General features: G+C 47.4%; 58 non-coding genes across 58 annotated transcripts; all 58 read left to right on the top strand.

Moving 5' to 3' along the window:
- Positions 1 to 101: 101 nt before the first annotated feature.
- LOC138677939 (U4 spliceosomal RNA) lies at positions 102 to 242 on the top strand. Its single transcript, XR_011321327.1, has one exon. It is a non-coding gene; the product is annotated as a U4 spliceosomal RNA (small nuclear RNA).
- A 275-nt stretch (positions 243 to 517) lies between these two features.
- On the top strand, positions 518 to 658 carry LOC138677938 (U4 spliceosomal RNA). The gene has a single exon (XR_011321326.1). It is a non-coding gene; the product is annotated as a U4 spliceosomal RNA (small nuclear RNA).
- A 275-nt stretch (positions 659 to 933) lies between these two features.
- LOC138677937 (U4 spliceosomal RNA) lies at positions 934 to 1,074 on the top strand. Its single transcript, XR_011321325.1, has one exon. It is a non-coding gene; the product is annotated as a U4 spliceosomal RNA (small nuclear RNA).
- Positions 1,075 to 1,349: 275 nt separating this feature from the next.
- On the top strand, positions 1,350 to 1,490 carry LOC138677936 (U4 spliceosomal RNA). The gene has a single exon (XR_011321324.1). It is a non-coding gene; the product is annotated as a U4 spliceosomal RNA (small nuclear RNA).
- A 275-nt stretch (positions 1,491 to 1,765) lies between these two features.
- Positions 1,766 to 1,906, top strand: LOC138677935 (U4 spliceosomal RNA). The gene has a single exon (XR_011321323.1). It is a non-coding gene; the product is annotated as a U4 spliceosomal RNA (small nuclear RNA).
- A 272-nt stretch (positions 1,907 to 2,178) lies between these two features.
- Positions 2,179 to 2,319, top strand: LOC138677549 (U4 spliceosomal RNA). The gene has a single exon (XR_011320955.1). It is a non-coding gene; the product is annotated as a U4 spliceosomal RNA (small nuclear RNA).
- Positions 2,320 to 2,594: 275 nt separating this feature from the next.
- Positions 2,595 to 2,735, top strand: LOC138677934 (U4 spliceosomal RNA). Its single transcript, XR_011321322.1, has one exon. It is a non-coding gene; the product is annotated as a U4 spliceosomal RNA (small nuclear RNA).
- Positions 2,736 to 3,010: 275 nt separating this feature from the next.
- On the top strand, positions 3,011 to 3,151 carry LOC138677524 (U4 spliceosomal RNA). The gene has a single exon (XR_011320931.1). It is a non-coding gene; the product is annotated as a U4 spliceosomal RNA (small nuclear RNA).
- A 275-nt stretch (positions 3,152 to 3,426) lies between these two features.
- Positions 3,427 to 3,567, top strand: LOC138677933 (U4 spliceosomal RNA). Its single transcript, XR_011321321.1, has one exon. It is a non-coding gene; the product is annotated as a U4 spliceosomal RNA (small nuclear RNA).
- Positions 3,568 to 3,842: 275 nt separating this feature from the next.
- On the top strand, positions 3,843 to 3,983 carry LOC138677932 (U4 spliceosomal RNA). Its single transcript, XR_011321320.1, has one exon. It is a non-coding gene; the product is annotated as a U4 spliceosomal RNA (small nuclear RNA).
- Positions 3,984 to 4,258: 275 nt separating this feature from the next.
- LOC138677931 (U4 spliceosomal RNA) lies at positions 4,259 to 4,399 on the top strand. The gene has a single exon (XR_011321319.1). It is a non-coding gene; the product is annotated as a U4 spliceosomal RNA (small nuclear RNA).
- A 275-nt stretch (positions 4,400 to 4,674) lies between these two features.
- Positions 4,675 to 4,815, top strand: LOC138677643 (U4 spliceosomal RNA). The gene has a single exon (XR_011321046.1). It is a non-coding gene; the product is annotated as a U4 spliceosomal RNA (small nuclear RNA).
- A 275-nt stretch (positions 4,816 to 5,090) lies between these two features.
- On the top strand, positions 5,091 to 5,231 carry LOC138678235 (U4 spliceosomal RNA). The gene has a single exon (XR_011321605.1). It is a non-coding gene; the product is annotated as a U4 spliceosomal RNA (small nuclear RNA).
- A 275-nt stretch (positions 5,232 to 5,506) lies between these two features.
- LOC138677930 (U4 spliceosomal RNA) lies at positions 5,507 to 5,647 on the top strand. Its single transcript, XR_011321318.1, has one exon. It is a non-coding gene; the product is annotated as a U4 spliceosomal RNA (small nuclear RNA).
- Positions 5,648 to 5,922: 275 nt separating this feature from the next.
- Positions 5,923 to 6,063, top strand: LOC138677929 (U4 spliceosomal RNA). The gene has a single exon (XR_011321317.1). It is a non-coding gene; the product is annotated as a U4 spliceosomal RNA (small nuclear RNA).
- A 275-nt stretch (positions 6,064 to 6,338) lies between these two features.
- LOC138677928 (U4 spliceosomal RNA) lies at positions 6,339 to 6,479 on the top strand. The gene has a single exon (XR_011321316.1). It is a non-coding gene; the product is annotated as a U4 spliceosomal RNA (small nuclear RNA).
- A 275-nt stretch (positions 6,480 to 6,754) lies between these two features.
- Positions 6,755 to 6,895, top strand: LOC138678210 (U4 spliceosomal RNA). The gene has a single exon (XR_011321581.1). It is a non-coding gene; the product is annotated as a U4 spliceosomal RNA (small nuclear RNA).
- Positions 6,896 to 7,170: 275 nt separating this feature from the next.
- Positions 7,171 to 7,311, top strand: LOC138677926 (U4 spliceosomal RNA). The gene has a single exon (XR_011321315.1). It is a non-coding gene; the product is annotated as a U4 spliceosomal RNA (small nuclear RNA).
- Positions 7,312 to 7,586: 275 nt separating this feature from the next.
- LOC138677530 (U4 spliceosomal RNA) lies at positions 7,587 to 7,727 on the top strand. The gene has a single exon (XR_011320937.1). It is a non-coding gene; the product is annotated as a U4 spliceosomal RNA (small nuclear RNA).
- A 275-nt stretch (positions 7,728 to 8,002) lies between these two features.
- Positions 8,003 to 8,143, top strand: LOC138678233 (U4 spliceosomal RNA). Its single transcript, XR_011321603.1, has one exon. It is a non-coding gene; the product is annotated as a U4 spliceosomal RNA (small nuclear RNA).
- Positions 8,144 to 8,418: 275 nt separating this feature from the next.
- On the top strand, positions 8,419 to 8,559 carry LOC138677619 (U4 spliceosomal RNA). The gene has a single exon (XR_011321023.1). It is a non-coding gene; the product is annotated as a U4 spliceosomal RNA (small nuclear RNA).
- Positions 8,560 to 8,834: 275 nt separating this feature from the next.
- On the top strand, positions 8,835 to 8,975 carry LOC138677925 (U4 spliceosomal RNA). Its single transcript, XR_011321314.1, has one exon. It is a non-coding gene; the product is annotated as a U4 spliceosomal RNA (small nuclear RNA).
- A 275-nt stretch (positions 8,976 to 9,250) lies between these two features.
- Positions 9,251 to 9,391, top strand: LOC138677672 (U4 spliceosomal RNA). The gene has a single exon (XR_011321073.1). It is a non-coding gene; the product is annotated as a U4 spliceosomal RNA (small nuclear RNA).
- Positions 9,392 to 9,666: 275 nt separating this feature from the next.
- On the top strand, positions 9,667 to 9,807 carry LOC138677924 (U4 spliceosomal RNA). Its single transcript, XR_011321313.1, has one exon. It is a non-coding gene; the product is annotated as a U4 spliceosomal RNA (small nuclear RNA).
- A 275-nt stretch (positions 9,808 to 10,082) lies between these two features.
- Positions 10,083 to 10,223, top strand: LOC138677923 (U4 spliceosomal RNA). The gene has a single exon (XR_011321312.1). It is a non-coding gene; the product is annotated as a U4 spliceosomal RNA (small nuclear RNA).
- Positions 10,224 to 10,498: 275 nt separating this feature from the next.
- Positions 10,499 to 10,639, top strand: LOC138677922 (U4 spliceosomal RNA). Its single transcript, XR_011321311.1, has one exon. It is a non-coding gene; the product is annotated as a U4 spliceosomal RNA (small nuclear RNA).
- Positions 10,640 to 10,914: 275 nt separating this feature from the next.
- Positions 10,915 to 11,055, top strand: LOC138677921 (U4 spliceosomal RNA). Its single transcript, XR_011321310.1, has one exon. It is a non-coding gene; the product is annotated as a U4 spliceosomal RNA (small nuclear RNA).
- Positions 11,056 to 11,327: 272 nt separating this feature from the next.
- LOC138677548 (U4 spliceosomal RNA) lies at positions 11,328 to 11,468 on the top strand. Its single transcript, XR_011320954.1, has one exon. It is a non-coding gene; the product is annotated as a U4 spliceosomal RNA (small nuclear RNA).
- A 275-nt stretch (positions 11,469 to 11,743) lies between these two features.
- On the top strand, positions 11,744 to 11,884 carry LOC138677920 (U4 spliceosomal RNA). The gene has a single exon (XR_011321309.1). It is a non-coding gene; the product is annotated as a U4 spliceosomal RNA (small nuclear RNA).
- A 275-nt stretch (positions 11,885 to 12,159) lies between these two features.
- LOC138677523 (U4 spliceosomal RNA) lies at positions 12,160 to 12,300 on the top strand. Its single transcript, XR_011320930.1, has one exon. It is a non-coding gene; the product is annotated as a U4 spliceosomal RNA (small nuclear RNA).
- A 275-nt stretch (positions 12,301 to 12,575) lies between these two features.
- On the top strand, positions 12,576 to 12,716 carry LOC138677566 (U4 spliceosomal RNA). The gene has a single exon (XR_011320972.1). It is a non-coding gene; the product is annotated as a U4 spliceosomal RNA (small nuclear RNA).
- A 275-nt stretch (positions 12,717 to 12,991) lies between these two features.
- LOC138677919 (U4 spliceosomal RNA) lies at positions 12,992 to 13,132 on the top strand. The gene has a single exon (XR_011321308.1). It is a non-coding gene; the product is annotated as a U4 spliceosomal RNA (small nuclear RNA).
- A 275-nt stretch (positions 13,133 to 13,407) lies between these two features.
- LOC138677918 (U4 spliceosomal RNA) lies at positions 13,408 to 13,548 on the top strand. The gene has a single exon (XR_011321307.1). It is a non-coding gene; the product is annotated as a U4 spliceosomal RNA (small nuclear RNA).
- A 275-nt stretch (positions 13,549 to 13,823) lies between these two features.
- Positions 13,824 to 13,964, top strand: LOC138677642 (U4 spliceosomal RNA). The gene has a single exon (XR_011321045.1). It is a non-coding gene; the product is annotated as a U4 spliceosomal RNA (small nuclear RNA).
- A 275-nt stretch (positions 13,965 to 14,239) lies between these two features.
- On the top strand, positions 14,240 to 14,380 carry LOC138678232 (U4 spliceosomal RNA). The gene has a single exon (XR_011321602.1). It is a non-coding gene; the product is annotated as a U4 spliceosomal RNA (small nuclear RNA).
- A 275-nt stretch (positions 14,381 to 14,655) lies between these two features.
- LOC138677917 (U4 spliceosomal RNA) lies at positions 14,656 to 14,796 on the top strand. The gene has a single exon (XR_011321306.1). It is a non-coding gene; the product is annotated as a U4 spliceosomal RNA (small nuclear RNA).
- Positions 14,797 to 15,071: 275 nt separating this feature from the next.
- Positions 15,072 to 15,212, top strand: LOC138677916 (U4 spliceosomal RNA). Its single transcript, XR_011321305.1, has one exon. It is a non-coding gene; the product is annotated as a U4 spliceosomal RNA (small nuclear RNA).
- Positions 15,213 to 15,487: 275 nt separating this feature from the next.
- Positions 15,488 to 15,628, top strand: LOC138677915 (U4 spliceosomal RNA). The gene has a single exon (XR_011321304.1). It is a non-coding gene; the product is annotated as a U4 spliceosomal RNA (small nuclear RNA).
- A 275-nt stretch (positions 15,629 to 15,903) lies between these two features.
- LOC138677914 (U4 spliceosomal RNA) lies at positions 15,904 to 16,044 on the top strand. The gene has a single exon (XR_011321303.1). It is a non-coding gene; the product is annotated as a U4 spliceosomal RNA (small nuclear RNA).
- A 275-nt stretch (positions 16,045 to 16,319) lies between these two features.
- On the top strand, positions 16,320 to 16,460 carry LOC138677913 (U4 spliceosomal RNA). Its single transcript, XR_011321302.1, has one exon. It is a non-coding gene; the product is annotated as a U4 spliceosomal RNA (small nuclear RNA).
- Positions 16,461 to 16,735: 275 nt separating this feature from the next.
- LOC138677519 (U4 spliceosomal RNA) lies at positions 16,736 to 16,876 on the top strand. Its single transcript, XR_011320926.1, has one exon. It is a non-coding gene; the product is annotated as a U4 spliceosomal RNA (small nuclear RNA).
- A 275-nt stretch (positions 16,877 to 17,151) lies between these two features.
- On the top strand, positions 17,152 to 17,292 carry LOC138677700 (U4 spliceosomal RNA). Its single transcript, XR_011321099.1, has one exon. It is a non-coding gene; the product is annotated as a U4 spliceosomal RNA (small nuclear RNA).
- A 275-nt stretch (positions 17,293 to 17,567) lies between these two features.
- LOC138677618 (U4 spliceosomal RNA) lies at positions 17,568 to 17,708 on the top strand. Its single transcript, XR_011321022.1, has one exon. It is a non-coding gene; the product is annotated as a U4 spliceosomal RNA (small nuclear RNA).
- A 275-nt stretch (positions 17,709 to 17,983) lies between these two features.
- LOC138677617 (U4 spliceosomal RNA) lies at positions 17,984 to 18,124 on the top strand. The gene has a single exon (XR_011321021.1). It is a non-coding gene; the product is annotated as a U4 spliceosomal RNA (small nuclear RNA).
- A 275-nt stretch (positions 18,125 to 18,399) lies between these two features.
- On the top strand, positions 18,400 to 18,540 carry LOC138677912 (U4 spliceosomal RNA). The gene has a single exon (XR_011321301.1). It is a non-coding gene; the product is annotated as a U4 spliceosomal RNA (small nuclear RNA).
- Positions 18,541 to 18,815: 275 nt separating this feature from the next.
- Positions 18,816 to 18,956, top strand: LOC138677674 (U4 spliceosomal RNA). The gene has a single exon (XR_011321075.1). It is a non-coding gene; the product is annotated as a U4 spliceosomal RNA (small nuclear RNA).
- Positions 18,957 to 19,231: 275 nt separating this feature from the next.
- LOC138678174 (U4 spliceosomal RNA) lies at positions 19,232 to 19,372 on the top strand. The gene has a single exon (XR_011321546.1). It is a non-coding gene; the product is annotated as a U4 spliceosomal RNA (small nuclear RNA).
- A 275-nt stretch (positions 19,373 to 19,647) lies between these two features.
- LOC138677660 (U4 spliceosomal RNA) lies at positions 19,648 to 19,788 on the top strand. The gene has a single exon (XR_011321062.1). It is a non-coding gene; the product is annotated as a U4 spliceosomal RNA (small nuclear RNA).
- A 275-nt stretch (positions 19,789 to 20,063) lies between these two features.
- On the top strand, positions 20,064 to 20,204 carry LOC138677646 (U4 spliceosomal RNA). Its single transcript, XR_011321049.1, has one exon. It is a non-coding gene; the product is annotated as a U4 spliceosomal RNA (small nuclear RNA).
- Positions 20,205 to 20,479: 275 nt separating this feature from the next.
- Positions 20,480 to 20,620, top strand: LOC138677911 (U4 spliceosomal RNA). The gene has a single exon (XR_011321300.1). It is a non-coding gene; the product is annotated as a U4 spliceosomal RNA (small nuclear RNA).
- A 275-nt stretch (positions 20,621 to 20,895) lies between these two features.
- LOC138677910 (U4 spliceosomal RNA) lies at positions 20,896 to 21,036 on the top strand. Its single transcript, XR_011321299.1, has one exon. It is a non-coding gene; the product is annotated as a U4 spliceosomal RNA (small nuclear RNA).
- Positions 21,037 to 21,311: 275 nt separating this feature from the next.
- LOC138677909 (U4 spliceosomal RNA) lies at positions 21,312 to 21,452 on the top strand. The gene has a single exon (XR_011321298.1). It is a non-coding gene; the product is annotated as a U4 spliceosomal RNA (small nuclear RNA).
- Positions 21,453 to 21,727: 275 nt separating this feature from the next.
- Positions 21,728 to 21,868, top strand: LOC138677616 (U4 spliceosomal RNA). Its single transcript, XR_011321020.1, has one exon. It is a non-coding gene; the product is annotated as a U4 spliceosomal RNA (small nuclear RNA).
- A 275-nt stretch (positions 21,869 to 22,143) lies between these two features.
- Positions 22,144 to 22,284, top strand: LOC138677658 (U4 spliceosomal RNA). The gene has a single exon (XR_011321060.1). It is a non-coding gene; the product is annotated as a U4 spliceosomal RNA (small nuclear RNA).
- Positions 22,285 to 22,559: 275 nt separating this feature from the next.
- Positions 22,560 to 22,700, top strand: LOC138677908 (U4 spliceosomal RNA). The gene has a single exon (XR_011321297.1). It is a non-coding gene; the product is annotated as a U4 spliceosomal RNA (small nuclear RNA).
- Positions 22,701 to 22,975: 275 nt separating this feature from the next.
- On the top strand, positions 22,976 to 23,116 carry LOC138677615 (U4 spliceosomal RNA). The gene has a single exon (XR_011321019.1). It is a non-coding gene; the product is annotated as a U4 spliceosomal RNA (small nuclear RNA).
- A 275-nt stretch (positions 23,117 to 23,391) lies between these two features.
- Positions 23,392 to 23,532, top strand: LOC138677543 (U4 spliceosomal RNA). The gene has a single exon (XR_011320949.1). It is a non-coding gene; the product is annotated as a U4 spliceosomal RNA (small nuclear RNA).
- A 275-nt stretch (positions 23,533 to 23,807) lies between these two features.
- On the top strand, positions 23,808 to 23,948 carry LOC138677614 (U4 spliceosomal RNA). Its single transcript, XR_011321018.1, has one exon. It is a non-coding gene; the product is annotated as a U4 spliceosomal RNA (small nuclear RNA).
- The last annotated feature ends 83 nt before the right edge of the window (positions 23,949 to 24,031 follow it).

Raw genomic sequence — 24,031 nt, 5'->3', positions numbered from 1 at the left:
CCTTGAAGCAGTGCGGGAGGGCCAGTGGTCAAATGGATCTCACCATAACTTAAATGAGCTCTTCCTTGGAAGCGGGAATTCCTAGTCGCCCAACTTCCTCCAACTTTGCGCAGTGGCAATATCGTAGCCCATGAGGTATAACCGAGGCGTGATTATTGCTAATTGAAAACTTTTCCCAATACCCCGCCATGATGACTTGAAATATAGTCAGCATTGGCAATTTTTGTTGGTCTCTCAGGAGACTTCATCCATGGTATGCAAATGACAGAGTCTTAGCTCCTCCCAGTGTGGAGGAGAATCCTTGCTTCCCACAGCAACGTATTGATGGTTTATGCCTGGAGCAGAAGGAGAAAGTGAGCTGGTCTGGCTGTAATGGGCAAAAATGATGTCTTCCCTGAGCCCTTAGACTGTCGACACCTTGAAGCAGTGCGGGAGGGCCAGTGGTCAAATGGATCTCACCATAACTTAAATGAGCTCTTCCTTGCAAGCGGGAATTCCTAGTCGCCCAACTTCCTCCAACTTTGCGCAGTGGCAATATCGTAGCCCATGAGGTATAACCGAGGCGTGATTATTGCTAATTGAAAACTTTTCCCAATACCCCGCCATGATGACTTGAAATATAGTCAGCATTGGCAATTTTTGTTGGTCTCTCAGGAGACTTCATCCATGGTATGCAAATGACAGAGTCTTAGCTCCTCCCAGTGTGGAGGAGAATCCTTGCTTCCCACAGCAACGTATTGATGGTTTATGCCTGGAGCAGAAGGAGAAAGTGAGCTGGTCTGGCTGTAATGGGCAAAAATGATGTCTTCCCTGAGCCCTTAGACTGTCGACACCTTGAAGCAGTGCGGGAGGGCCAGTGGTCAAATGGATCTCACCATAACTTAAATGAGCTCTTCCTTGGAAGTGGGAATTCCTAGTCGCCCAACTTCCTCCAACTTTGCGCAGTGGCAATATCGTAGCCCATGAGGTATAACCGAGGCGTGATTATTGCTAATTGAAAACTTTTCCCAATACCCCGCCATGATGACTTGAAATATAGTCAGCATTGGCAATTTTTGTTGGTCTCTCAGGAGACTTCATCCGTGGTATGCAAATGACAGAGTCTTAGCTCCTCCCAGTGTGGAGGAGAATCCTTGCTTCCCACAGCAACGTATTGATGGTTTATGCCTGGAGCAGAAGGAGAAAGTGAGCTGGTCTGGCTGTAATGGGCAAAAATGATGTCTTCCCTGAGCCCTTAGACTGTCGACACCTTGAAGCAGTGCGGGAGGGCCAGTGGTCAAATGGATCTCACCATAACTTAAATGAGCTCTTCCTTGGAAGCGGGAATTCCTAGTCGCCCAACTTCCTCCAACTTTGCGCAGTGGCAATATCGTAGCCCATGAGGTATAACCGAGGCGTGATTATTGCTAATTGAAAACTTTTCCCAATACCCCGCCATGATGACTTGAAATATAGTCAGCATTGGCAATTTTTGTTGGTCTCTCAGGAGACTTCATCCATGGTATGCAAATGACAGAGTCTTAGCTCCTCCCAGTGTGGAGGAGAATCCTTGCTTCCCACAGCAACGTATTGATGGTTTATGCCTGGAGCAGAAGGAGAAAGTGAGCTGGTCTGGCTGTAATGGGCAAACATGATGTCTTCCCTGAGCCCTTAGACTGTCGACACCTTGAAGCAGTGCGGGAGGGCCAGTGGTCAAATGGATCTCACCATAACTTAAATGAGCTCTTCCTTGGAAGCGGGAATTCCTAGTCGCCCAACTTCCTCCAACTTTGCGCAGTGGCAATATCGTAGCCCATGAGGTATAACCGAGGCGTGATTATTGCTAATTGAAAACTTTTCCCAATACCCCGCCATGATGACTTGAAATATAGTCAGCATTGGCAATTTTTGTTGGTCTCTCAGGAGACTTCATCCATGGTATGCAAATGACAGAGTCTTAGCTCCTCCCAGTGTGGAGGAGAATCCTTGCTTCCCACAACGTATTGATGGTTTATGCCTGGAGCAGAAGGAGAAAGTGAGCTGGTCTGGCTGTAATGGGCAAAAATGATGTCTTCCCTGAGCACTTAGACTGTCGACACCTTGAAGCAGTGCGGGAGGGCCAGTGGTCAAATGGATCTCACCATAACTTAAATGAGCTCTTCCTTGGAAGCGGGAATTCCTAGTCGCCCAACTTCCTCCAACTTTGCGCAGTGGCAATATCGTAGCCCATGAGGTATAACCGAGGCGTGATTATTGCTAATTGAAAACTTTTCCCAATACCCCGCCATGATAACTTGAAATATAGTCAGCATTGGCAATTTTTGTTGGTCTCTCAGGAGACTTCATCCATGGTATGCAAATGACAGAGTCTTAGCTACTCCCAGTGTGGAGGAGAATCCTTGCTTCCCACAGCAACGTATTGATGGTTTATGCCTGGAGCAGAAGGAGAAAGTGAGCTGGTCTGGCTGTAATGGGCAAAAATGATGTCTTCCCTGAGCCCTTAGACTGTCGACTCCTTGAAGCAGTGCGGGAGGGCCAGTGGTCAAATGGATCTCACCATAACTTAAATGAGCTCTTCCTTGGAAGCGGGAATTCCTAGTCGCCCAACTTCCTCCAACTTTGCGCAGTGGCAATATCGTAGCCCATGAGGTATAACCGAGGCGTGATTATTGCTAATTGAAAACTTTTCCCAATACCCCGCCATGATGACTTGAAATATAGTCAGCATTGGCAATTTTTGTTGGTCTCTCAGGAGACTTCATCCATGGTATGCAAATGACAGAGTCTTAGCTCCTCCCAGTGTGGAGGAGAATCCTTGCTTCCCACAGCAACGTATTGATGGTTTATGCCTGGAGCAGAAGGAGAAAGTGAGCTGGTCTGGCTGTAATGGGCAAAAATGATGTCTTCCCTGAGCCCTTAGACTGTCGACACCTTGAAGCAGTGCGGGAGGGCCAGTGGTCAAATGGATCTCACCATAACTTAAATGAGCTCTTCCTTGGAAGCGGGAATTCCTAGTCGCCCAACTTCCTCCAACTTTGCGCAGTGGCAATATCGCAGCCCATGAGGTATAACCGAGGCGTGATTATTGCTAATTTAAAACTTTTCCCAATACCCCGCCATGATGACTTGAAATATAGTCAGCATTGGCAATTTTTGTTGGTCTCTCAGGAGACTTCATCCATGGTATGCAAATGACAGAGTCTTAGCTCCTCCCAGTGTGGAGGAGAATCCTTGCTTCTCACAGCAACGTATTGATGGTTTATGCCTGGAGCAGAAGGAGAAAGTGAGCTGGTCTGGCTGTAATGGGCAAAAATGATGTCTTCCCTGAGCCCTTAGACTGTCGACACCTTGAAGCAGTGCGGGAGGGCCAGTGGTCAAATGGATCTCACCATAACTTAAATGAGCTCTTCCTTGGAAGCGGGAATTCCTAGTCGCCCAACTTCCTCCAACTTTGCGCAGTGGCAATATCGTAGCCCATGAGGTATAACCGAGGCGTGATTATTGCTAATTGAAAACTTTTCCCAATACCCCGCCATGATGACTTGAAATATAGTCAGCATTGGCAATTTTTGTTGGTCTCTCAGGAGACTTCATCCATGGTATGCAAATGACAGAGTCTTAGCTCCTCCCAGTGTGGAGGAGAATCCTTGCTTCCCACAGCAACGTATTGATGGTTTATGCCTGGAGCAGAAGGAGAAAGTGAGCTGGTCTGGCTGTAATGGGCAAAAATGATGTCTTCCCTGAGCCCTTAGACTGTCGACACCTTGAAGCAGTGCGGGAGGGCCAGTGGTCAAATGGATCTCACCATAACTTAAATGAGCTCTTCCTTGGAAGTGGGAATTCCTAGTCGCCCAACTTCCTCCAACTTTGCGCAGTGGCAATATCGTAGCCCATGAGGTATAACCGAGGCGTGATTATTGCTAATTGAAAACTTTTCCCAATACCCCGCCATGATGACTTGAAATATAGTCAGCATTGGCAATTTTTGTTGGTCTCTCAGGAGACTTCATCCGTGGTATGCAAATGACAGAGTCTTAGCTCCTCCCAGTGTGGAGGAGAATCCTTGCTTCCCACAGCAACGTATTGATGGTTTATGCCTGGAGCAAAAGGAGAAAGTGAGCTGGTCTGGCTGTAATGGGCAAAAATGATGTCTTCCCTGAGCCCTTAGACTGTCGACACCTTGAAGCAGTGCGGGAGGGCCAGTGGTCAAATGGATCTCACCATAACTTAAATGAGCTCTTCCTTGGAAGCGGGAATTCCTAGTCGCCCAACTTCCTCCAACTTTGCGCAGTGGCAATATCGTAGCCCATGAGGTATAACCGAGGCGTGATTATTGCTAATTGAAAACTTTTCCCAATACCCCGCCATGATGACTTGAAATATAGTCAGCATTGGCAATTTTTGTTGGTCTCTCAGGAGACTTCATCCATGGTATGCAAATGACAGAGTCTTAGCTCCTCCCAGTGTGGAGGAGAATCCTTGCTTCCCACAGCAACGTATTGATGGTTTATGCCTGGAGCAGAAGGAGAAAGTGAGCTGGTCTGGCTGTAATGGGCAAAAATGATGTCTTCCCTGAGCCCTTAGACTGTCGACACCTTGAAGCAGTGCGGGAGGGCCAGTGGTCAAATGGATCTCACCATAACTTAAATGAGCTCTTCCTTGGAAGCGGGAATTCCTAGTCGCCCAACTTCCTCCAACTTTGCGCAGTGGCAATATCGTAGCCCATGAGGTATAACCGAGGCGTGATTATTGCTAATTGAAAACTTTTCCCAATACCCCGCCATGATGACTTGAAATATAGTCAGCATTGCCAATTTTTGTTGGTCTCTCAGGAGACTTCATCCATGGTATGCAAATGACAGAGTCTTAGCTCCTCCCAGTGTGGAGGAGAATCCTTGCTTCCCACAGCAACGTATTGATGGTTTATGCCTGGAGCAGAAGGAGAAAGTGAGCTGGTCTGGCAGTAATGGGCAAAAATGATGTCTTCCCTGAGCCCTTAGACTGTCGACACCTTGAAGCAGTGCGGGAGGGCCAGTGGTCAAATGGATCTCACCATAACTTAAATGAGCTCTTCCTTGGAAGCGGGAATTCCTAGTCGCCCAACTTCCTCCAATTTTGCGCAGTGGCAATATCGTAGCCCATGAGGTATAACCGAGGCGTGATTATTGCTAATTGAAAACTTTTCCCAATACCCCGCCATGATGACTTGAAATATAGTCAGCATTGGCAATTTTTGTTGGTCTCTCAGGAGACTTCATCCATGGTATGCAAATGACAGAGTCTTAGCTCCTCCCAGTGTGGAGGAGAATCCTTGCTTCCCACAGCAACGTATTGATGGTTTATGCCTGGAGCAGAAGGAGAAAGTGAGCTGGTCTGGCTGTAATGGGCAAAAATGATGTCTTCCCTGAGCCCTTAGACTGTCGACTCCTTGAAGCAGTGCGGGAGGGCCAGTGGTCAAATGGATCTCACCATAACTTAAATGAGCTCTTCCTTGGAAGCGGGAATTCCTAGTCGCCCAACTTCCTCCAACTTTGCGCAGTGGCAATATCGTAGCCCATGAGGTATAACCGAGGCGTGATTATTGCTAATTGAAAACTTTTCCCAATACCCCGCCATGATGACTTGAAATATAGTCAGCATTGGCAATTTTTGTTGGTCTCTCAGGAGACTTCATCCATGGTATGCAAATGACAGAGTCTTAGCTCCTCCCAGTGTGGAGGAGAATCCTTGCTTCCCACAGCAACGTATTGATGGTTTATGCCTGGAGCAGAAGGAGAAAGTGAGCTGGTCTGGCTGTAATGGGCAAAAATGATGTCTTCCCTGAGCCCTTAGACTGTCGACACCTTGAAGCAGTGCGGGAGGGCCAGTGGTCAAATGGATCTCACCATAACTTAAATGAGCTCTTCCTTGGAAGCGGGAATTCCTAGTCGCCCAACTTCCTCCAACTTTGCGCAGTGGCAATATCGTAGCCCATGAGGTATAACCGAGGCGTGATTATTGCTAATTGAAAACTTTTCCCAATACCCCGCCATGATGACTTGAAATATAGTCAGCATTGGCAATTTTTGTTGGTCTCTCAGGAGACTTCATCCATGGTATGCAAATGACAGAGTCTTAGCTCCTCCCAGTGTGGAGGAGAATCCTTGCTTCCCACAGCAACGTATTGATGGTTTATGCCTGGAGCAGAAGGAGAAAGTGAGCTGGTCTGGCTGTAATGGGCAAAAATGATGTCTTCCCTGAGCCCTTAGACTGTCGACACCTTGAAGCAGTGCGGGAGGGCCAGTGGTCAAATGGATCTCACCATAACTTAAATGAGCTCTTCCTTGGAAGCGGGAATTCCTAGTCGCCCAACTTCCTCCAACTTTGCGCAGTGGCAATATCGTAGCCCATGAGGTATAACCGAGGCGTGATTATTGCTAATTGAAAACTTTTCCCAATACCCCGCCATGATGACTTGAAATATAGTCAGCATTGGCAATTTTTGTTGGTCTCTCAGGAGACTTCATCCATGGTATGCAAATGACAGAGTCTTAGCTCCTCCCAGTGTGGAGGAGAATCCTTGCTTCCCACAGCAACGTATTGATGGTTTATGCCTGGAGCAGAAGGAGAAAGTGAGCTGGTCTGGCTGTAATGGGCAAAAATGATGTCTTCCCTGAGCCCTTAGACTGTCGACACCTTGAAGCAGTGCGGGAGGGCCAGTGGTCAAATGGATCTCACCATAACTTAAATGAGCTCTTCCTTGGAAGTGGGAATTCCTAGTCGCCCAACTTCCTCCAACTTTACGCAGTGGCAATATCGTAGCCCATGAGGTATAACCGAGGCGTGATTATTGCTAATTGAAAACTTTTCCCAATACCCCGCCATGATGACTTGAAATATAGTCAGCATTGGCAATTTTTGTTGGTCTCTCAGGAGACTTCATCCGTGGTATGCAAATGACAGAGTCTTAGCTCCTCCCAGTGTGGAGGAGAATCCTTGCTTCCCACAGCAACGTATTGATGGTTTATGCCTGGAGCAGAAGGAGAAAGTGAGCTGGTCTGGCTGTAATGGGCAAAAATGATGTCTTCCCTGAGCCCTTAGACTGTCGACACCTTGAAGCAGTGCGGGAGGGCCAGTGGTCAAATGGATCTCACCATAACTTAAATGAGCTCTTCCTTGGAAGCGGGAATTCCTAGTCGCCCAACTTCCTCCAACTTTGCGCAGTGGCAATATCGTAGCCCATGAGGTATAACCGAGGCGTGATTATTGCTAATTGAAAACTTTTCCCAATACCCCGCCATGATGACTTGAAATATAGTCAGCATTGGCAATTTTTGTTGGTCTCTCAGGAGACTTCATCCATGGTATGCAAATGACAGAGTCTTAGCTCCTCCCAGTGTGGAGGAGAATCCTTGCTTCCCACAGCAACGTATTGATGGTTTATGCCTGGAGCAGAAGGAGAAAGTGAGCTGGTCTGGCTGTAATGGGCAAAAATGATGTCTTCCCTGAGCCCTTAGACTGTCGACACCTTGAAGCAGTGCGGGAGGGCCAGTGGTCAAATGGATCTCACCATAACTTAAATGAGCTCTTCCTTGGAAGCGGGAATTCCTAGTCGCCCAACTTCCTCCAACTTTGCGCAGTGGCAATATCGTAGCCTATGAGGTATAACCGAGGCGTGATTATTGCTAATTGAAAACTTTTCCCAATACCCCGCCATGATGACTTGAAATATAGTCAGCATTGGCAATTTTTGTTGGTCTCTCAGGAGACTTCATCCATGGTATGCAAATGACAGAGTCTTAGCTCCTCCCAGTGTGGAGGAGAATCTTTGCTTCCCACAGCAACGTATTGATGGTTTATGCCTGGAGCAGAAGGAGAAAGTGAGCTGGTCTGGCAGTAATGGGCAAAAATGATGTCTTCCCTGAGCCCTTAGACTGTCGACACCTTGAAGCAGTGCGGGAGGGCCAGTGGTCAAATGGATCTCACCATAACTTAAATGAGCTCTTCCTTGGAAGCGGGAATTCCTAGTCGCCCAACTTCCTCCAATTTTGCGCAGTGGCAATATCGTAGCCCATGAGGTATAACCGAGGCGTGATTATTGCTAATTGAAAACTTTTCCCAATACCCCGCCATGATGACTTGAAATATAGTCAGCATTGGCAATTTTTGTTGGTCTCTCAGGAGACTTCATCCATGGTATGCAAATGACAGAGTCTTAGCTCCTCCCAGTGTGGAGGAGAATCCTTGCTTCCCACAGCAACGTATTGATGGTTTATGCCTGGAGCAGAAGGAGAAAATGAGCTGGTCTGGCTATAATGGGCAAAAATGATGTCTTCCCTGAGCCCTTAGACTGTCGACACCTTGAAGCAGTGCGGGAGGGCCAGTGGTCAAATGGATCTCACCATAACTTAAATGAGCTCTTCCTTGGAAGCGGGAATTCCTAGTCGCCCAACTTCCTCCAACTTTGCGCAGTGGCAATATCGTAGCCCATGAGGGATAACCGAGGTGTGATTATTGCTAATTGAAAACTTTTCCCAATACCCCGCCATGATGACTTGAAATATAGTCAGCATTGGCAATTTTTGTTGGTCTCTCAGGAGACTTCATCCATGGTATGCAAATGACAGAGTCTTAGCTCCTCCCAGTGTGGAGGAGAATCCTTGCTTCCCACAGCAACGTATTGATGGTTTATGCCTGGAGCAGAAGGAGAAAGTGAGCTGGTCTGGCTGTAATGGGCAAAAATGATGTCTTCCCTGAGCCCTTAGACTGTCGACACCTTGAAGCAGTGCGGGAGGGCCAGTGGTCAAATGGATCTCACCATAACTTAAATGAGCTCTTCCTTGGAAGTGGGAATTCCTAGTCGCCCAACTTCCTCCAACTTTGCGCAGTGGCAATATCGTAGCCCATGAGGTATAACCGAGGCGTGATTATTGCTAATTGAAAACTTTTCCCAATACCCCGCCATGATGACTTGAAATATAGTCAGCATTGGCAATTTTTGTTGGTCTCTCAGGAGACTTCATCCGTGGTATGCAAATGACAGAGTCTTAGCTCCTCCCAGTGTGGAGGAGAATCCTTGCTTCCCACAGCAACGTATTGATGGTTTATGCCTGGAGCAGAAGGAGAAAGTGAGCTGGTCTGGCTGTAATGGGCAAAAATGATGTCTTCCCTGAGCCCTTAGACTGTCGACACCTTGAAGCAGTGCGGGAGGGCCAGTGGTCAAATGGATCTCACCATAACTTAAATGAGCTCTTCCTTGGAAGCGGGAATTCCTAGTCGCCAAACTTCCTCCAACTTTGCGCAGTGGCAATATTGTAGCCCATGAGGTATAACCGAGGCGTGATTATTGCTAATTGAAAACTTTTCCCAATACCCCGCCATGATGACTTGAAATATAGTCAGCATTGACAATTTTTGTTGGTCTCTCAGGAGACTTCATCCATGGTATGCAAATGACAGAGTCTTAGCTCCTCCCAGTGTGGTGGAGAATCCTTGCTTCCCACAGCAACGTATTGATGGTTTATGCCTGGAGCAGAAGGAGAAAGTGAGCTGGTCTGGCTGTAATGGGCAAAAATGATGTTTTCCCTGAGCCCTTAGACTGTCGACACCTTGAAGCAGTGCGGGAGGGCCAGTGGTCAAATGGATCTCACCATAACTTAAATGAGCTCTTCCTTGCAAGCGGGAATTCCTAGTCGCCCAACTTCCTCCAACTTTGCGCAGTGGCAATATCGTAGCCCATGAGGTATAACCGAGGCGTGATTATTGCTAATTGAAAACTTTTCCCAATACCCCGCCATGATGACTTGAAATATAGTCAGCATTGGCAATTTTTGTTGGTCTCTCAGGAGACTTCATCCATGGTATGCAAATGACAGAGTCTTAGCTCCTCCCAGTGTGGAGGAGAATCCTTGCTTCCCACAGCAACGTATTGATGGTTTATGCCTGGAGCACAAGGAGAAAGTGAGCTGGTCTGGCTGTAATGGGCAAAAATGATGTCTTCCCTGAGCCCTTAGACTGTCGACACCTTGAAGCAGTGCGGGAGGGCCAGTGGTCAAATGGATCTCACCATAACTTAAATGAGCTCTTCCTTGGAAGTGGGAATTCCTAGTCGCCCAACTTCCTCCAACTTTGCGCAGTGGCAATATCGTAGCCCATGAGGTATAACCGAGGCGTGATTATTGCTAATTGAAAACTTTTCCCAATACCCCGCCATGATGACTTGAAATATAGTCAGCATTGGCAATTTTTGTTGGTCTCTCAGGAGACTTCATCCGTGGTATGCAAATGACAGAGTCTTAGCTCCTCCCAGTGTGGAGGAGAATCCTTGCTTCCCACAGCAACGTATTGATGGTTTATGCCTGGAGCAGAAGGAGAAAGTGAGCTGGTCTGGCTGTAATGGGCAAAAATGATGTCTTCCCTGAGCCCTTAGACTGTCGACACCTTGAAGCAGTGCGGGAGGGCCAGTGGTCAAATGGATCTCACCATAACTTAAATGAGCTCTTCCTTGGAAGCGGGAATTCCTAGTCGCCCAACTTCCTCCAACTTTGCGCAGTGGCAATATCGTAGCCCATGAGGTATAACCGAGGCGTGATTATTGCTAATTGAAAACTTTTCCCAATACCCCGCCATGATGACTTGAAATATAGTCAGCATTGGCAATTTTTGTTGGTCTCTCAGGAGACTTCATCCATGGTATGCAAATGACAGAGTCTTAGCTCCTCCCAGTGTGGAGGAGAATCCTTGCTTCCCACAGCAACGTATTGATGGTTTATGCCTGGAGCAGAAGGAGAAAGTGAGCTGGTCTGGCTGTAATGGGCAAACATGATGTCTTCCCTGAGCCCTTAGACTGTCGACACCTTGAAGCAGTGCGGGAGGGCCAGTGGTCAAATGGATCTCACCATAACTTAAATGAGCTCTTCCTTGGAAGCGGGAATTCCTAGTCGCCCAACTTCCTCCAACTTTGCGCAGTGGCAATATCGTAGCCCATGAGGTATAACCGAGGCGTGATTATTGCTAATTGAAAACTTTTCCCAATACCCCGCCATGATGACTTGAAATATAGTCAGCATTGGCAATTTTTGTTGGTCTCTCAGGAGACTTCATCCATGGTATGCAAATGACAGAGTCTTAGCTCCTCCCAGTGTGGAGGAGAATCCTTGCTTCCCACAACGTATTGATGGTTTATGCCTGGAGCAGAAGGAGAAAGTGAGCTGGTCTGGCTGTAATGGGCAAAAATGATGTCTTCCCTGAGCCCTTAGACTGTCGACACCTTGAAGCAGTGCGGGAGGGCCAGTGGTCAAATGGATCTCACCATAACTTAAATGAGCTCTTCCTTGGAAGCGGGAATTCCTAGTCGCCCAACTTCCTCCAACTTTGCGCAGTGGCAATATCGTAGCCCATGAGGTATAACCGAGGCGTGATTATTGCTAATTGAAAACTTTTCCCAATACCCCGCCATGATAACTTGAAATATAGTCAGCATTGGCAATTTTTGTTGGTCTCTCAGGAGACTTCATCCATGGTATGCAAATGACAGAGTCTTAGCTCCTCCCAGTGTGGAGGAGAATCCTTGCTTCCCACAGCAACGTATTGATGGTTTATGCCTGGAGCAGAAGGAGAAAGTGAGCTGGTCTGGCTGTAATGGGCAAAAATGATGTCTTCCCTGAGCCCTTAGACTGTCGACTCCTTGAAGCAGTGCGGGAGGGCCAGTGGTCAAATGGATCTCACCATAACTTAAATGAGCTCTTCCTTGGAAGCGGGAATTCCTAGTCGCCCAACTTCCTCCAACTTTGCGCAGTGGCAATATCGTAGCCCATGAGGTATAACCGAGGCGTGATTATTGCTAATTGAAAACTTTTCCCAATACCCCGCCATGATGACTTGAAATATAGTCAGCATTGGCAATTTTTGTTGGTCTCTCAGGAGACTTCATCCATGGTATGCAAATGACAGAGTCTTAGCTCCTCCCAGTGTGGAGGAGAATCCTTGCTTCCCACAGCAACGTATTGATGGTTTATGCCTGGAGCAGAAGGAGAAAGTGAGCTGGTCTGGCTGTAATGGGCAAAAATGATGTCTTCCCTGAGCCCTTAGACTGTCGACACCTTGAAGCAGTGCGGGAGGGCCAGTGGTCAAATGGATCTCACCATAACTTAAATGAGCTCTTCCTTGGAAGCGGGAATTCCTAGTCGCCCAACTTCCTCCAACTTTGCGCAGTGGCAATATCGCAGCCCATGAGGTATAACCGAGGCGTGATTATTGCTAATTTAAAACTTTTCCCAATACCCCGCCATGATGACTTGAAATATAGTCAGCATTGGCAATTTTTGTTGGTCTCTCAGGAGACTTCATCCATGGTATGCAAATGACAGAGTCTTAGCTCCTCCCAGTGTGGAGGAGAATCCTTGCTTCTCACAGCAACGTATTGATGGTTTATGCCTGGAGCAGAAGGAGAAAGTGAGCTGGTCTGGCTGTAATGGGCAAAAATGATGTCTTCCCTGAGCCCTTAGACTGTCGACACCTTGAAGCAGTGCGGGAGGGCCAGTGGTCAAATGGATCTCACCATAACTTAAATGAGCTCTTCCTTGGAAGCGGGAATTCCTAGTCGCCCAACTTCCTCCAACTTTGCGCAGTAGCAATATCGTAGCCCATGAGGTATAACCGAGGCGTGATTATTGCTAATTGAAAACTTTTCCCAATACCCCGCCATGATGACTTGAAATATAGTCAGCATTGGCAATTTTTGTTGGTCTCTCAGGAGACTTCATCCATGGTATGCAAATGACAGAGTCTTAGCTCCTCCCAGTGTGGAGGAGAATCCTTGCTTCCCACAGCAACGTATTGATGGTTTATGCCTGGAGCAGAAGGAGAAAGTGAGCTGGTCTGGCTGTAATGGGCAAAAATGATGTCTTCCCTGAGCCCTTAGACTGTCGACACCTTGAAGCAGTGCGGGAGGGCCAGTGGTCAAATGGATCTCACCATAACTTAAATGAGCTCTTCCTTGGAAGTGGGAATTCCTAGTCGCCCAACTTCCTCCAACTTTGCGCAGTGGCAATATCGTAGCCCATGAGGTATAACCGAGGCGTGATTATTGCTAATTGAAAACTTTTCCCAATACCCCGCCATGATGACTTGAAATATAGTCAGCATTGGCAATTTTTGTTGGTCTCTCAGGAGACTTCATCCGTGGTATGCAAATGACAGAGTCTTAGCTCCTCCCAGTGTGGAGGAGAATCCTTGCTTCCCACAGCAACGTATTGATGGTTTATGCCTGGAGCAAAAGGAGAAAGTGAGCTGGTCTGGCTGTAATGGGCAAAAATGATGTCTTCCCTGAGCCCTTAGACTGTCGACACCTTGAAGCAGTGCGGGAGGGCCAGTGGTCAAATGGATCTCACCATAACTTAAATGAGCTCTTCCTTGGAAGCGGGAATTCCTAGTCGCCCAACTTCCTCCAACTTTGCGCAGTGGCAATATCGTAGCCCATGAGGTATAACCGAGGCGTGATTATTGCTAATTGAAAACTTTTCCCAATACCCCGCCATGATGACTTGAAATATAGTCAGCATTGGCAATTTTTGTTGGTCTCTCAGGAGACTTCATCCATGGTATGCAAATGACAGAGTCTTAGCTCCTCCCAGTGTGGAGGAGAATCCTTGCTTCCCACAGCAACGTATTGATGGTTTATGCCTGGAGCAGAAGGAGAAAGTGAGCTGGTCTGGCTGTAATGGGCAAAAATGATGTCTTCCCTGAGCCCTTAGACTGTCGACACCTTGAAGCAGTGCGGGAGGGCCAGTGGTCAAATGGATCTCACCATAACTTAAATGAGCTCTTCCTTGGAAGCGGGAATTCCTAGTCGCCCAACTTCCTCCAACTTTGCGCAGTGGCAATATCGTAGCCCATGAGGTATAACCGAGGCGTGATTATTGCTAATTGAAAACTTTTCCCAATACCCCGCCATGATGACTTGAAATATAGTCAGCATTGCCAATTTTTGTTGGTCTCTCAGGAGACTTCATCCATGGTATGCAAATGACAGAGTCTTAGCTCCTCCCAGTGTGGAGGAGAATCCTTGCTTCCCACAGCAACGTATTGATGGTTTATGCCTGGAGCAGAAGGAGAAAGTGAGCTGGTCTGGCAGTAATGGGCAAAAATGATGTCTTCCCTGAGCCCTTAGACTGTCGACACCTTGAAGCAGTGCGGGAGGGCCAGTGGTCAAATGGATCTCACCATAACTTAAATGAGCTCTTCCTTGGAAGCGGGAATTCCTAGTCGCCCAACTTCCTCCAATTTTGCGCAGTGGCAATATCGTAGCCCATGAGGTATAACCGAGGCGTGATTATTGCTAATTGAAAACTTTTCCCAATACCCCGCCATGATGACTTGAAATATAGTCAGCATTGGCAATTTTTGTTGGTCTCTCAGGAGACTTCATCCATGGTATGCAAATGACAGAGTCTTAGCTCCTCCCAGTGTGGAGGAGAATCCTTGCTTCCCACAGCAACGTATTGATGGTTTATGCCTGGAGCAGAAGGAGAAAGTGAGCTGGTCTTGCTGTAATGGGCAAAAATGATGTCTTCCCTGAGCCCTTAGACTGTCGACTCCTTGAAGCAGTGCGGGAGGGCCAGTGGTCAAATGGATCTCACCATAACTTAAATGAGCTCTTCCTTGGAAGCGGGAATTCCTAGTCGCCCAACTTCCTCCAACTTTGCGCAGTGGCAATATCGTAGCCCATGAGGTATAACCGAGGCGTGATTATTGCTAATTGAAAACTTTTCCCAATACCCCGCCATGATGACTTGAAATATAGTCAGCATTGGCAATTTTTGTTGGTCTCTCAGGAGACTTCATCCATGGTATGCAAATGACAGAGTCTTAGCTCCTCCCAGTGTGGAGGAGAATCCTTGCTTCCCACAGCAACGTATTGATGGTTTATGCCTGGAGCAGAAGGAGAAAGTGAGCTGGTCTGGCTGTAATGGGCAAAAATGATGTCTTCCCTGAGCCCTTAGACTGTCGACTCCTTGAAGCAGTGCGGGAGGGCCAGTGGTCAAATGGATCTCACCATAACTTAAATGAGCTCTTCCTTGGAAGCGGGAATTCCTAGTCGCCCAACTTCCTCCAACTTTGCGCAGTGGCAATATCGTAGCCCATGAGGTATAACCGAGGCGTGATTATTGCTAATTGAAAACTTTTCCCAATACCCCGCCATGATGACTTGAAATATAGTCAGCATTGGCAATTTTTGTTGGTCTCTCAGGAGACTTCATCCATGGTATGCAAATGACAGAGTCTTAGCTCCTCCCAGTGTGGAGGAGAATCCTTGCTTCCCACAGCAACGTATTGATGGTTTATGCCTGGAGCAGAAGGAGAAAGTGAGCTGGTCTGGCTGTAATGGGCAAAAATGATGTCTTCCCTGAGCCCTTAGACTGTCGACACCTTGAAGCAGTGCGGGAGGGCCAGTGGTCAAATGGATCTCACCATAACTTAAATGAGCTCTTCCTTGGAAGCGGGAATTCCTAGTCGCCCAACTTCCTCCAACTTTGCGCAGTGGCAATATCGTAGCCCATGAGGTATAACCGAGGCGTGATTATTGCTAATTGAAAACTTTTCCCAATACCCCGCCATGATGACTTGAAATATAGTCAGCATTGGCAATTTTTGTTGGTCTCTCAGGAGACTTCATCCATGGTATGCAAATGACAGAGTCTTAGCTCCTCCCAGTGTGGAGGAGAATCCTTGCTTCCCACAGCAACGTATTGATGGTTTATGCCTGGAGCAGAAGGAGAAAGTGAGCTGGTCTGGCTGTAATGGGCAAAAATGATGTCTTCCCTGAGCCCTTAGACTGTCGACACCTTGAAGCAGTGCGGGAGGGCCAGTGGTCAAATGGATCTCACCATAACTTAAATGAGCTCTTCCTTGGAAGTGGGAATTCCTAGTCGCCCAACTTCCTCCAACTTTGCGCAGTGGCAATATCGTAGCCCATGAGGTATAACCGAGGCGTGATTATTGCTAATTGAAAACTTTTCCCAATACCCCGCCATGATGACTTGAAATATAGTCAGCATTGGCAATTTTTGTTGGTCTCTCAGGAGACTTCATCCGTGGTATGCAAATGACAGAGTCTTAGCTCCTCCCAGTGTGGAGGAGAATCCTTGCTTCCCACAGCAACGTATTGATGGTTTATGCCTGGAGCAGAAGGAGAAAGTGAGCTGGTCTGGCTGTAATGGGCAAAAATGATGTCTTCCCTGAGCCCTTAGACTGTCGACACCTTGAAGCAGTGCGGGAGGGCCAGTGGTCAAATGGATCTCACCATAACTTAAATGAGCTCTTCCTTGGAAGCGGGAATTCCTAGTCGCCCAACTTCCTCCAACTTTGCGCAGTGGCAATATCGTAGCCCATGAGGTATAACCGAGGCGTGATTATTGCTAATTGAAAACTTTTCCCAATACCCCGCCATGATGACTTGAAATATAGTCAGCATTGGCAATTTTTGTTGGTCTCTCAGGAGACTTCATCCATGGTATGCAAATGACAGAGTCTTAGCTCCTCCCAGTGTGGAGGAGAATCCTTGCTTCCCACAGCAACGTATTGATGGTTTATGCCTGGAGCAGAAGGAGAAAGTGAGCTGGTCTGGCTGTAATGGGCAAAAATGATGTCTTCCCTGAGCCCTTAGACTGTCGACACCTTGAAGCAGTGCGGGAGGGCCAGTGGTCAAATGGATCTCACCATAACTTAAATGAGCTCTTCCTTGGAAGCGGGAATTCCTAGTCGCCCAACTTCCTCCAACTTTGCGCAGTGGCAATATCGTAGCCTATGAGGTATAACCGAGGCGTGATTATTGCTAATTGAAAACTTTTCCCAATACCCCGCCATGATGACTTGAAATATAGTCAGCATTGGCAATTTTTGTTGGTCTCTCAGGAGACTTCATCCATGGTATGCAAATGACAGAGTCTTAGCTCCTCCCAGTGTGGAGGAGAATCTTTGCTTCCCACAGCAACGTATTGATGGTTTATGCCTGGAGCAGAAGGAGAAAGTGAGCTGGTCTGGCAGTAATGGGCAAAAATGATGTCTTCCCTGAGCCCTTAGACTGTCGACACCTTGAAGCAGTGCGGGAGGGCCAGTGGTCAAATGGATCTCACCATAACTTAAATGAGCTCTTCCTTGGAAGCGGGAATTCCTAGTCGCCCAACTTCCTCCAATTTTGCGCAGTGGCAATATCGTAGCCCATGAGGTATAACCGAGGCGTGATTATTGCTAATTGAAAACTTTTCCCAATACCCCGGCATGATGACTTGAAATATAGTCAGCATTGGCAATTTTTGTTGGTCTCTCAGGAGACTTCATCCATGGTATGCAAATGACAGAGTCTTAGCTCCTCTCAGTGTGGAGGAGAATCCTTGCTTCCCACAGCAACGTATTGATGGTTTATGCCTGGAGCAGAAGGAGAAAGTGAGCTGGTCTGGCTGTAATGGGCAAAAATGATGTCTTCCCTGAGCCCTTAGACTGTCGACACCTTGAAGCAGTGCGGGAGGGCCAGTGGTCAAATGGATCTCACCATAACTTAAATGAGCTCTTCCTTGGAAGCGGGAATTCCTAGTCGCCCAACTTCTTCCAACTTTGCGCAGTGGCAATATCGTAGCCCATGAGGGATAACCGAGGTGTGATTATTGCTAATTGAAAACTTTTCCCAATACCCCGCCATGATGACTTGAAATATAGTCAGCATTGGCAATTTTTGTTGGTCTCTCAGGAGACTTCATCCATGGTATGCAAATGACAGAGTCTTAGCTCCTCCCAGTGTGGAGGAGAATCCTTGCTTCCCACAGCAACGTATTGATGGTTTATGCCTGGAGCAGAAGGAGAAAATGAGCTGGTCTGGCTATAATGGGCAAAAATGATGTCTTCCCTGAGCCCTTAGACTGTCGACACCTTGAAGCAGTGCGGGAGGGCCAGTGGTCAAATGGATCTCACCATAACTTAAATGAGCTCTTCCTTGGAAGCGGGAATTCCTAGTCGCCCAACTTCCTCCAACTTTGCGCAGTGGCAATATCGTAGCCCATGAGGGATAACCGAGGTGTGATTATTGCTAATTGAAAACTTTTCCCAATACCCCGCCATGATGACTTGAAATATAGTCAGCATTGGCAATTTTTGTTGGTCTCTCAGGAGACTTCATCCATGGTATGCAAATGACAGAGTCTTAGCTCCTCCCAGTGTGGAGGAGAATCCTTGCTTCCCACAGCAACGTATTGATGGTTTATGCCTGGAGCAGAAGGAGAAAGTGAGCTGGTCTGGCTGTAATGGGCAAAAATGATGTCTTCCCTGAGCCCTTAGACTGTCGACACCTTGAAGCAGTGCGGGAGGGCCAGTGGTCAAATGGATCTCACCATAACTTAAATGAGCTTTTCCTTGGAAGTGGGAATTCCTAGTCGCCCAACTTCCTCCAACTTTGCGCAGTGGCAATATCGTAGCCCATGAGGTATAACCGAGGCGTGATTATTGCTAATTGAAAACTTTTCCCAATACCCCGCCATGATGACTTGAAATATAGTCAGCATTGGCAATTTTTGTTGGTCTCTCAGGAGACTTCATCCGTGGTATGCAAATGACAGAGTCTTAGCTCCTCCCAGTGTGGAGGAGAATCCTTGCTTCCCACAGCAACGTATTGATGGTTTATGCCTGGAGCAGAAGGAGAAAGTGAGCTGGTCTGGCTGTAATGGGCAAAAATGATGTCTTCCCTGAGCCCTTAGACTGTCGACACCTTGAAGCAGTGCGGGAGGGCCAGTGGTCAAATGGATCTCACCATAACTTAAATGAGCTCTTCCTTGGAAGCGGGAATTCCTAGTCGCCAAACTTCCTCCAACTTTGCGCAGTGGCAATATCGTAGCCCATGAGGTATAACCGAGGTGTGATTATTGCTAATTGAAAACTTTTCCCAATACCCCGCCATGATGACTTGAAATATAGTCAGCATTGACAATTTTTGTTGGTCTCTCAGGAGACTTCATCCATGGTATGCAAATGACAGAGTCTTAGCTCCTCCCAGTGTGGTGGAGAATCCTTGCTTCCCACAGCAACGTATTGATGGTTTATGCCTGGAGCAGAAGGAGAAAGTGAGCTGGTCTGGCTGTAATGGGCAAAAATGATGTTTTCCCTTAGCCCTTAGACTGTCGACACCTTGAAGCAGTGCGGGAGGGCCAGTGGTCAAATGGATCTCACCATAACTTAAATGAGCTCTTCCTTGGAAGCGGGAATTCCTAGTCGCCCAACTTCCTCCAACTTTGCGCAGTGGCAATATCGTAGCCCATGAGGTATAACCGAGGCGTGATTATTGCTAATTGAAAACTTTTCCCAATACCCCGCCATGATGACTTGAGATATAGTCAGCATTGGCAATTTTTGTTGGTCTCTCAGGAGACTTCATCCTTGGTATGCAAATGACAGAGTCTTAGCTCCTCCCAGTGTGGAGGAGAATCCTTGCTTCCCACAGCAACGTATTGATGGTTTATGCCTGGAGCAGAAGGAGAAAGTGAGCTCGTCTGGCTGTAATGGGCAAAAATGATGTCTTCCCTGAGCCCTTAGACTGTCGACACCTTGAAGCAGTGCGGGAGGGCCAGTGGTCAAATGGATCTCACCATAACTTAAATGAGCTCTTCCTTGGAAGCGGGAATTCCTAGTCGCCCAACTTCCTCCAACTTTGCGCAGTGGCAATATCGTAGCCCATGAGGTATAACCGAGGCGTGATTATTGCTAATTGAAAACTTTTCCCAATACCCCGCCATGATGACTTGAAATATAGTTAGCATTGACAATTTTTGTTGGTCTCTCAGGAGACTTCATCCATGGTATGCAAATGACAGAGTCTTAGCTCCTCCCAGTGTGGAGGAGAATCCTTGCTTCCCACAGCAACGTATTGATGGTTTATGCCTGGAGCAGAAGGAGAAAGTGAGCTGGTCTGGCTGTAGTGGGCAAAAATGATGTCTTCCCTGAGCCCTTAGACTGTCGACACCTTGAAGCAGTGCGGGAGGGCCAGTGGTCAAATGGATCTCACCATAACCTAAATGAGCTCTTCCTTGGAAGCGGGAATTCCTAGTCGCCCAACTTCCTCCAACTTTGCGCAGTGGCAATATCGTAGCCCATGAGGTATAACCGAGGCGTGATTATTGCTAATTGAAAACTTTTCCCAATACCCCGCCATGATGACTTGAAATATAGTCAGCATTGGCAATTTTTGTTGGTATCTCCGGAGACTTCATCCTTGGTATGCAAATGACAGAGTCTTAGCTCCTCCCAGTGTGGAGGAGAATCCTTGCTTCCCACAGCAACGTATTGATGGTTTATGCCTGGAGCAGAAGGAGAAAGTGAGCTGGTCTGGCTGTAATGGGCAAAAATGATGTCTTCCCTGAGCCCTTAGACTGTCGACACCTTGAAGCAGTGCGGGAGGGCCAGTGGTCAAATGGATCTCACCATAACTTAAATGAGCTCTTCCTTGGAAGCGGGAATTCCTAGTCGCCCAACTTCCTCCAACTTTGCGCAGTGGCAATATCGTAGCCCATGAGGTATAACCGAGGCGTGATTATTGCTAATTGAAAACTTTTCCCAATACCCCGCCATGATGACTTGAAATATAGTCAGCATTGGCAATTTTTGTTGGTCTCTCAGGAGACTTCATCCATGGTATGCAAATGACAGAGTCTTAGCTCCTCTCAGTGTGGAGGAGAATCCTTGCTTCCCACAGCAACGTATTGATGGTTTATGCCTGGAGCAGAAGGAGAAAGTGAGCTGGTCTGGCTGTAATGGGCAAAAATGATGTCTTCCCTGAGCCCTTAGACTGTCGACACCTTGAAGCAGTGCGGGAGGGCCAGTGGTCAAATGGATCTCACCATAACTTAAATGAGCTCTTCCTTGGAAGCGGGAATTCCTAGTCGCCCAACTTCCTCCAACTTTGCGCAGTGGCAATATCGTAGCCCATGAGGTATAACCGAGGCGTGATTATTGCTAATTGAAAACTTTTCCCAATACCCCGCCATGATGACTTGAAATATAGTCAGCATTGGCAATTTTTGTTGGTCTCTCAGGAGACTTCATCCATGGTATGCAAATGACAGAGTCTTAGCTCCTCCCAGTGTGGAGGAGAATCCTTGCTTCCCACAGCAATGTATTGATGGTTTATGCCTGGAGCAGAAGGAGAAAGTGAGCTGGTCTGGCTGTAATGGGCAAAAATGATGTCTTCCCTGAGCCCTTAGACTGTCGACACCTTGAAGCAGTGCGGGAGGGCCAGTGGTCAAATGGATCTCACCATAACTTAAATGAGCTCTTCCTTGGAAGCGGGAATTCCTAGTCGCCCAACTTCCTCCAACTTTGCGCAGTGGCAATATCGTAGCCCATGAGGTATAACCGAGGCGTGATTATTGCTAATTGAAAACTTTTCCCAATACCCCGCCATGATGACTTGAAATATAGTCAGCATTGGCAATTTTTGTTGGTCTCTCAGGAGACTTCATCCATGGTATGCAAATGACAGAGTCTTAGCTCCTCCCAGTGTGGAGGAGAATCCTTGCTTCCCACAGCAACGTATTGATGGTTTATGCCTGGAGCAGAAGGAGAAAGTGAGCTGGTCTGGCTGTAATGGGCAAAAATGATGTCTTCCCTGAGCCATTAGATTGTCGACACCTTGAAGCAGTGCGGGAGGGCCAGTGGTCAAATGGATCTCACCATAACTTAAATGAGCTCTTCCTTGGAAGCGGGAATTCCTAGTCGCCCAACTTCCTCCAACTTTGCGCAGTGGCAATATCGTAGCCCATGAGGGATAACCGAGGTGTGATTATTGCTAATTGAAAACTTTTCCCAATACCCCGCCATGATGACTTGAAATATAGTCAGCATTGGCAATTTTTGTTGGTCTCTCAGGAGACTTCATCCATGGTATGCAAATGACAGAGTCTTAGCTCCTTCCAGTGTGGAGGAGAATCCTTGCTTCCCACAGCAACGTATTGATGGTTTATGCCTGGAGCAGAAGGAGAAAGTGAGCTGGTCTGGCTGTAATGGGCAAAAATGATGTCTTCCCTGAGCCCTTAGACTGTCGACACCTTGAAGCAGTGCGGGAGGGCCAGTGGTCAAATGGATCTCACCATAACTTAAATGAGCTCTTCCTTGGAAGCGGGAATTCCTAGTCGCCCAACTTCCTCCAACTTTGCGCAGTGGCAATATCGTAGCCCATGAGGTATAACTGAGGCGTGATTATTGCTAATTGAAAACTTTTCCCAATACCCCGCCATGATGACTTGAAATATAGTCAGCATTGGCAATTCTTGTTGGTCTCTCAGGAGACTTCATCCATGGTATGCAAATGACAGAGTCTTAGCTCCTCCCAGTGTGGAGGAGAATCCTTGCTTCCCACAGCAACGTATTGATGGTTTATGCCTGGAGCAGAAGGAGAAAGTGAGCTGGTTTGGCTGTAATGGGCAAAAATGATGTCTTCCCTGAGCCCTTAGACTGTCGACACCTTGAAGCAGTGCGGGAGGGCCAGTGGTCAAATGGATCTCACCATAACTTAAATGAGCTCTTCCTTGGAAGCGGGAATTCCTAGTCGCCCAACTTCCTCCAACTTTGCGCAGTGGCAATATCGTAGCCCATGAGGTATAACCGAGGCGTGATTATTGCTAATTGAAAACTTTTCCCAATACCCCGCCATGATGACTTGAAATATAGTCAGCATTGGCAATTTTTGTTGGTCTCTCAGGAGACTTCATCCATGGTATGCAAATGACAGAGTCTTAGCTCCTCCCAGTGTGGAGGAGAATCCTTGCTTCCCACAGCAACGTATTGATGGTTTATGCCTGGAGCAGAAGGAGAAAGTGAGCTGGTCTGGCTGTAATGGGCAAAAATGATGTCTTCCCTGAGCCATTAGATTGTCGACACCTTGAAGCAGTGCGGGAGGGCCAGTGGTCAAATGGATCTCACCATAACTTAAATGAGCTCTTCCTTGGAAGCGGGAATTCCTAGTCGCCCAACTTCCTCCAACTTTGCGCAGTGGCAATATCGTAGCCCATGAGGGATAACCGAGGTGTGATTATTGCTAATTGAAAACTTTTCCCAATACCCCGCCATGATGACTTGAAATATAGTCAGCATTGGCAATTTTTGTTGGTCTCTCAGGAGACTTCATCCATGGTATGCAAATGACAGAGTCTTAGCTCCTTCCAGTGTGGAGGAGAATCCTTGCTTCCCACAGCAACGTATTGATGGTTTATGTCTGGAGCAGAAGGAGAAAGTGAGCTGGTCTGGCTGTAATGGGCAAAAATGATGTCTTCCCTGAGCCCTTAGACTGTCGACACCTTGAAGCAGTGCGGGAGGGCCAGTGGTCAAATTGATCTCACCATAACTTAAATGAGCTCTTCCTTGGAAGCGGGAATTCCTAGTCGCCCAACTTCCTCCAACTTTGCGCAGTGGCAATATCGTAGCCCATGAGGTATAACCGAGGCGTGATTATTGCTAATTGAAAACTTTTCCCAATACCCCGCCATGATGACTTGAAATATAGTCAGCATTGGCAATTCTTGTTGGTCTCTCAGGAGACTTCATCCATGGTATGCAAATGACAGAGTCTTAGCTCCTCCCAGTGTGGAGGAGAATCCTTGCTTCCCACAGCAACGTATTGATGGTTTATGCCTGGAGCAGAAGGAGAAAGTGAGCTGGTCTGGCTGTAATGGGCAAAAATGATGTCTTCCCTGAGCCCTTAGACTGTCGACACCTTGAAGCAGTGCGGGAGGGCCAGTGGTCAAATGGATCTCACCATAACTTAAATGAGCTCTTCCTTGGAAGCGGGAATTCCTAGTCGCCCAACTTCCTCCAACTTTGCGCAGTGGCAATATCGTAGCCCATGAGGGATAACCGAGGTGTGATTATTGCTAATTGAAAACTTTTCCCAATACCCCGCCATGATGACTTGAAATATAGTCAGCATTGGCAATTTTTGTTGGTCTCTCAGGAGACTTCATCCATGGTATGCAAATGACAGAGTCTTAGCTCCTTCCAGTGTGGAGGAGAATCCTTGCTTCCCACAGCAACGTATTGA

This window comes from Ranitomeya imitator, chromosome 4 (genome assembly GCF_032444005.1).
Source record: "Ranitomeya imitator isolate aRanImi1 chromosome 4, aRanImi1.pri, whole genome shotgun sequence".
NCBI classification, from domain to species: Eukaryota; Metazoa; Chordata; class Amphibia; order Anura; family Dendrobatidae; genus Ranitomeya; species Ranitomeya imitator.
Note: the sequence above shows the minus strand (reverse complement) of the source record. Positions and strands in the feature narration are given on the sequence as shown.